This window comes from Corticium candelabrum, chromosome 7, assembly GCF_963422355.1.
Source record: "Corticium candelabrum chromosome 7, ooCorCand1.1, whole genome shotgun sequence".
NCBI classification, from domain to species: Eukaryota; Metazoa; Porifera; class Homoscleromorpha; order Homosclerophorida; family Plakinidae; genus Corticium; species Corticium candelabrum.
Genome location: NC_085091.1, coordinates 5,566,566 through 5,574,611, shown reverse-complemented (window position 1 = coordinate 5,574,611; position 8,046 = coordinate 5,566,566). Strand labels below are relative to the sequence as shown.

General features: G+C 40.3%; 1 long non-coding RNA gene across 1 annotated transcript; it reads left to right on the top strand.

Moving 5' to 3' along the window:
* Positions 1–4,994: 4,994 nt before the first annotated feature.
* Positions 4,995–6,871, top strand: LOC134182553 (uncharacterized). Its single transcript, XR_009970358.1, has 3 exons — positions 4,995–5,836; positions 6,400–6,522; positions 6,708–6,871. It is a non-coding gene; the product is annotated as an uncharacterized LOC134182553 (long non-coding RNA).
* Positions 6,872–8,046: the final 1,175 nt, after the last annotated feature.

Here is an 8,046-nt window from a genome sequence, read left to right as displayed (position 1 = left end):
GGATTGTCCATGCATACACTTTGCGTGCAATATATACACTGTACATAATGATATAGTTTCACAAGTAATTATTTACACCAACAGTTGTGTTAGATTGTTACAAATGCAGCATATAGTACAGGTACTTACGTATGATAACAACAGCTAAATACAATTCAGTCGTGTTTAATGACATCATCCAAAAGAGATATGTGTTTCATGGTTGATCCTTCCATTTCTATTAGAATCACTTTTGTACTATGTCGATAGCAGGTACCACCAAATTTGTTTTGTTTAGAGCAACTGGAACACTTGATTTCCTACCAGTTCGTCTAATGTTGAATCACAGAAACTTGCTCTGCAGTCGAGGTACTTTAGTTATTCGAAACTGTCTATAATAGCATAAAAGATTTCTTGATGAAGAATGAATTGGTTGATTATTCCATATTTAAAGTGATTCTTTCGAACTATCACAGTGGTAGAGACTCGCTTGGTACGTAGATAACTTCTTGCTGTAAATACTGTTTCATTGATTTTCAGTTGTCTGTAACTAGCTGTTTCTGTTGATTGGGTGGCTGAATGATATTGATTTCTTTTTCTCAGCAGGCTGTCCAATTGGCGTAGTGTTGCTTTTGTCAATTTTTTTTGCTCTGGTTTACCTAAGGGTTCTATGGCGGTAGCAGCTGCAGCTGTATTTTTTCTAAGACAAGTTATAGTACATTTATGTGCAAACATGCCTAATTCATTAAAAACTTTCTTTTGGTATTACAGATAAGTTCTACTAAAACTGCTCATTGAGATTTTTAATATTAAGTCTAACTGAATGACTATTGTACATGTACAATTAGTCTAATCAATACAGTAATTTTTGCCTGTTTGTTATCCTGTTTGTCTATATGGCTATATTTCAGTCTTTGTATGTGCATGTATTGGCTGTACTATATTTTACATATATATGTCATGCGCAAAGTGTAGATATGGACAAACCGCGGATTTCTAGCTTTTCCCGGTTAATTTGAGAGTTGGGATTAAGGTTAGGGCATGCACGGTTTGTATTGGCGATCCTTGGATTGTCCAAATCTGCACTTTGCGCACAACATTTATTATTTGAAGAAATGTTGTACTTGAAGAAATAATATATGATTCTTCTTATACACACGCGCGCGCGCGTTGTTTCTGTACCAGTGTGCTTAATTACCTACCATGGTGTACAATACTGATATGTACTGGTCAGTTTAATGAAACTGTCTTTACTTGATATGGTTTAACAAAATTTGCTTTACCTGGCTATGGACTTTATTAATCCAAAATTCCTTAGAATTAAGACACCTGCTGGTGGGATGCTTTTGTTTCAGTTTTTTTGTAAAAGTTTTGACACAGATCTCATGAGGCTAACACAATTTGCAACCTTTACATAAGGGTGCTCATGAAGAATTGTGGTAATTCTATGTAAAAGCAGAACGTGCCTGGCTGGATACATGTCTTGTACCATGTATCAATTTCTTAATGAGTCCATTGATGTTTTCGAACCAAAATAGGGCGTAGCCCCAAATTGGTCCCCATATTCACAATGTGGGAGGTGACGTAGTAAGTGCACATTCATTGTTGAATTTTTCTTCCTACAACGGTAAATATTAATTTGCAAGAATACTCTATACTTAACATTTGTGTTTTGTGTGTGTGTGTGTGTGTGTGCGTGTGTGTGTGTGCGTGTGTGTGTGTGTGTGTGCGTGTGTGTGTCTGTCTGTCTGTCTGTCTGTCTGTCTGTCTGTTTGTCTGTCTCTCTGTCTGTCAATGGTAGTATATTTTCAAACATGAACTATGGTACAATAGCAAATATAGGCTAATTACGAGTCCATACCGATTTTAAGTTCTGTCAGATTATAAGGGGTCGTCCATATTTATCGGCATTATCACGAGCGTACAAAACGTACGCTTTTTCTCTGCCCCCTCTCCCCTCCCTGAAAGCGTACGCGAAAAATGCTGATTTAATATTAATAATACTACATGCTTCAATAGGCCCATACTTGATACACAGAAAGTTTTTCGTATTCATTATTAACAATAATGCATAGATATCTAATTTTAATAGTGGATAATTGAAGTATGAAAAGAAAATAATGAGAAATCTACGAGCAGACTAGAGGATACAGAAACAACGCTGTACCTTTGACTCCTGTCTAAAGTACGACGTAATTTTTCTCTTCGTCGTCATCTCTATCTTCCGAAAAGCTTCTTTCAAAATGTAATTCTTCTTCTCATCACTCCCAACCTTCCAAACCTCCTGCGCCTTCCTCACAGCATCTTGCCTGCCGTAACTGTTATTGATATATACAAAAGCGTTGACAAAATGCTGATAGGCATTCACAGGGTGCGTATGTACAGAGTCCGCATAGTTTGACAACTCTGACAGCTTCTCTACGTTATCCATCAAGACAAGAGGCGAAAAGAGAAACCCGGATATTGCTCATTAACCCGGATGCAGCGAACTGCTACGTAGCGTAATGGTTGGTTTGACCACGCGAACCTGTGTGCAATACCATTGAACTACCTCAGTGAGAACGTCCTACACATGCGTTAGAACGGCATTTTTCCAAAGCGTACGCCTGTTTTTTTACCCCCTCCCCCCAGCGTACGTTTTGTACGCTCGTGAAAATGCCGATAAATATGGACGACCCCTAAGGACATAAAGTCCTTGTTTATGCTAGAATGCTATTTATGTCAGATGCCTTCTTCTGGGGCACACGAGCATTGCACTGTTTGATGACAATTCGCTTCCTCCAGTAGTCTTTGAATTTACTTGCATTTTGTCGGCCTTTGTCATCTCTTGATCTTTTTGACAAGGTGTTTAGATATCTTAGCATTTTTCCCCCCATCTTCCATAATGTTCTAATACTAGGGGAATCACCTGTACAGACGCACCTTCTGGATATGTTTCTTTTCCGTATCTTGCCTTTTTTCTGTCTTCTAGTCTTGATGCCGCAGCTCCATCAATTGTAGGAGATAGAGAGAATATGTCCGAACTCCACGAGTGGGCTAAGACTATGTTCAACTCTAGATTGGAGCCAGCTCCAGTGTCGAACACAGATGTCTGGACGGCTTTCAGATGTTGAATACCTGCCTCTTGGTTCTTTTCTGTGGTGTATTTGAAGGCTTGCCAAACACTCAGACCACACAGACATAATGGAATTGTTTGTCCAGACTGGTCCACCTCCAGTTTTACAAGTGATTTTGTGGTAGCCGCTAGAATCATGAATTGGTTTGCTACAGTCACAAACTTGTATTTCGTCATTGGAAGGTAAAGGTAAACCCAATCTCCAGAAAGCCGCCAAGCGATACTGTCTGCACGTGCGCGTGCATGCTTGCGTGTGTGTGTGAACAAGTTTAACAAAGTGTCTTACCATACAAATTTTCAAAGTGACAGCAAAAGATGTCTAGATATTGGTATGCTGTTTCAAGATCTGATACACAGATTTTTGCTTGGGAGAGTCGTCTTATTGCTGCCACAAGCAACGTAAAATGAATGTAATTATCCAATGGCAATGTGCCTCTGAGAACTGGCAGGCCATAGTGAATCAAAAATGATCGAAACTCATTTGCTAGATTTGTGAAAACTCAGGTTAGTTGTCAAGTTGATCTAGGTATTTGTACTTACCCTTCCAGTTGGACCAGTTCGTGACTAAACGGGGCACTCTAGTAATGTGTTTAGGTATGTCTGTAATCGATAGAAATCTTTTATTGACTTCAGGTATCTAGAGAATATAAATGACAAACATGATAATAATTATTATAAGTAGAGAAATTGACTTGAACCTTAGTCAGCAGCAGTCTTGTGTCGTTCGATAACCAAATTTCAAAGAGTTTTCTTGTAACTCCAAAGAACACTCACTGCATCCAGTCGATGGCTCAAGACTTGAGCAGATGTAGTGATTTCGCTCTAGCTAATGGGCTAACACCCTTCACTCCATAGATCTAAATATTAGATAAGTGTTTAGATAGGTACTATGAGTTGTCAAACAGTGAATTATAAAGTTGTTTCACATACTGTTGTTCCTGTCTTGAGAGCCTCCTTGCTATGTTGTTGCAAGCTGGCATTGTCTCTTAGAAGAACACTTTTCTCATATGGCCCAAATCGGTGCAATGGATTTTCTGGTAGTGTGGTTCCACTCTGCAGACAAAACTGGCAAGATTTTTCTCCATTGTAGTTGATAGATTCTGCTCTACAGTGAGCGGAGATAAATATTTTGATATTATGATCATGATATAATAATATTAAAATAGTAGTAATTTTCTTTTTAAATTGGTTATGTTATGGTTGGCTTATGCATAGTATGATTATCAATAAAGTTGTTGTGTTCGTTTCGTTTGTTATGGCATTGTCGAATACTGGTGGTTCTGGTGGTCTTGGAAGCTTTGGGCACAGTGCACCCAGGTATTGCACGGTGGCTGGAAATTATTCCAGGTCATCACAACCTGCAGCACTTACAGAAACAGTGCTTCTGGGATCTACTCGGATCCTTCGTAAAGTCTTGTCTTCTTTCTAGACAGCCGTGTTGGTCTAAGTACTTCTGAACCAGGGTTTACTTCGAGTACTTTTAATAGACTCTACAAACCAGACTTATCTGGTTGAGCACGACAATAATAATAATAATAATAATAATAATAATAATAATAGATTGCATTTGCAGTGTAGGCCTGGAAACAGTCGACCACATTGTGGCAGGCTGTAGTGCTTCGGCACCGACAGACTACACTGATCGACACAATCAGGTGGCATCCATTATTCACTGGGACGTTTGTCGCCATTTTGGGGTTCCAGTGGAGATCAGATGGTACCGGCATCATCCTGATAGGCTTGTGGAGACGGATGACATTACTATGACGTGGGATACCACCATCCCCACTGCCAGGAAGATCAAAGCCAATCGTCCAGACATCTTTCTCAGAAATAGGAAGACAAACACTTGTCTTCTTATTGATATCAGCTGTCCTGCTGATGGCAACATTGGCAAGAAACATGCTGAGAAGTTGGCGAAGTGCAGCGACTTGCGAGTGGAGATAAGCCGCATGTGGCATTGTCGAACACTGGTGGTTGCGGTGGTCTTGTGAGCTTTGGGCACAGTGCACGCAGGTATTGCACGGTGGCTGGACATTATTCCAGGTCATCACAACCTGCAGCACTTACAGAAAACAGTGCTTCTGGGATCTACTCGGATCCTTCGTAAAGTCATGTCTTCTTTCTAGACAGCCGTGATGGTCTAAGTACTTCTGAAGCAGGGTTTGCTTCCGGTACTTGTAATAGACTTTACAAAGCAGACTGATCTGGTTGAGCACGACACATAGTAGTGGTTAGCGACAATGACTACCACGCCATGGTTTGGGGGTTCAAACCCCAGTGACGACAGTAAATTGTGAAACTTGTCTCTCTTTCTTTCTCATGTTTCTCTAGCTTTATCCATGAGACTATGACTCGTTTCAGTCGTTGGGGAGTTTCTGTGGTCTGGCGAACGGTCCGTTGACGATGACGTTGAGTGCTTTCCTGGTGGTCGTTGATATCCACTAGGCGTGCTGTATCGAGTACGCGGTCACCGTAATGCCTGCAATCTATATCGAATTGGCTAGTCATTGATCGCCGTATGGACTACACGGAAACATGTACCCCGCTGGGCTCACCTGCCGGATTGGTGGGCGCCCAGATGGGGGTAAAGACCCCACTTGCCCATTATGGAAGGGCATAACGACACATAATAGCGCATCATGGAGGAGTGGCATAGCGACAGATAGGCCACTATAGCATGGTTTGGAAAGGAATGACTTGTGTAACAGAAGGAAAAGTGTGAGGATGGGTTGAGTTGAGGTAACCAGCGACTGCTCGCGCGCGCGCGCGCGCGCGCGTGTGTGTGTGTGTGTGTGTGTGTGTGTGTGTGTGGTCTGTGTCTGTGTCTGTGTCTGTGTGTCTGTGTCTGTGTCTGTGTCTGTCTGTGTCTGTCTGTGTCTGTCTATGTGTGTCTGTGTGTCTGTGTGTCTGTGTGTCTGTGTGTGTGTGTGTGTGTGTGTGTGTGTGTGTGTGTGTGTGTGTGTGTGTGGTGTGTCTGTGTCTGTGTCTGTGTCTGTGTCTGTGTCTGTGTGTGTGTGTGTGTGTGTGTGTGTGTGTGTGTGTGTGTGTGTGTGTGTGTGTGTGTGTGTTGTGTATTACAAACTACAGTACAGTAGGAAAACTCTATACGATAGTTAGGACATTCAATACTGAATTGAAACCAGTGGATTCAATGTGATGCATCACATTCTTAAGCTGTGTATATTTGTCTTATTGATAATTTCAATATATTTTATGTTTGATTGCTACCTAGCACCGTCTTCTGCTTCTATGCTTCTATGAAATCAAATTTCTACTAATAAACTTTCGTGCTTGCATTACAGGAATCACCAACTGAAGAAAGAACTCTGTTGCTCATGTCATGGCATGTGCAATGAATTTATGTCTAGAACAACACACGGTAGTTGCCCATGGCGTGCTACAATATTCATTATGGTTTGCTACAGGTACTTTAGATGTAATAAAACTGTTCAGCTGTCTGCTCATTCTATGATTTCTGGTGGTATCTCATTATTGGTTTGTATTATGTACGTGAATTAATTAGTTTTTATTAAATTATTCAATAACTGTTTTCTATGTTTTCACTACATCATTATGTATGATGTAGTTACTGACCACTCTCTGTGTCCAGTGGGAGAAGAAATAACCACCGCTGTTACAAGTACAAGATGCAGATCATCTGTTACAAGCCAGAAATTCGACTTGATTCACTGTGTATGAAGTTTCAGTTCAAACATGACAGCGAAAAATTACATTAAACTTGCACTTTAGGTAGATTGCACATGATTATATATATATATATATATATATATATATATATATATATATATATATGGATATCAACTTATATGGAATGTTAATAGTGACAAATATTTACCACTAAATGCAACGTCAATCCTTTCAATGTACCACTCCAGTACAAGTAGTAACTACAAATACTTTCATCACTTATTCAGAATAGCAATATAGCAATTCTATTTACCACAATTTCTCTAACGCGTTGTTTTCCTTCGCCACAATGAGTTTGCACATGCTTATAATTAATAGTAAATGCTAAACCTATAATATTAACCAAATAATATTAACAGTCCTGGCTTCGAATTGACTCAAAATACAGCATTTCCTCAAATTGACGGACATGTTGTTCTAATGTATCAATAGAGTAGTGTCCTAGAGTAGCATTGTAGTAGAGCATGTTAGCATTTGAGTATGTCATTTCAATTTGAAGAATTACAGTCTGCAGGGTCAATTTGGAAAAACTGAAAAAACAATAATTATGGATTTAGTAAGTTAAATACACAAGTCAACTGAGTAATCCAGACTACATTTAAACCTTTCAACAGGTGACAGTATTGGCAAACACCATTTCCTCTCTTACACACACACACACACACACACACACACACACACACACACACACACACACACACAACTCCTCCTGTATTGCTTTCGTCTAAATAGACACCCTACCCCTTCAGTACACGCACGCACGCACGCACACACACACACACACACACACACACACACACCACACACCACGCACACGCACACACACACACAACTAGCTGGTTAACTCAACTCAATCCATCCTCACACGTTGCCTTGTCTTACACCAGTCATTCTTTTCCAAACCAAAGGTAGGGCTAGATTAAATGACGCCAAAATTTGATTACCAGTTGTCTTTGCCATTTTTTCTAGCAAGAGTAAATTGTAAGCTTGCCGCAAATCATGTAGACAGACAAAAAAAGAACCTTACTGATTTGTCTTCGTTTTACGTTTCTGTGTGAGTATATCAATCTGACGCACGAACTGCTTAAAGCACGCTAACCTTATTTGCGAACGAGCGAAGCGAGCGATTTTTCTCTAATGCGTCAAAGGGGTACTCCGAGTGTCCGTCCGTGCGTCCGTCTGTACGCCACCATCCCTACCCCCGGGGAATTGTTTAGGAATTGATAAATTCGAATCGTTCT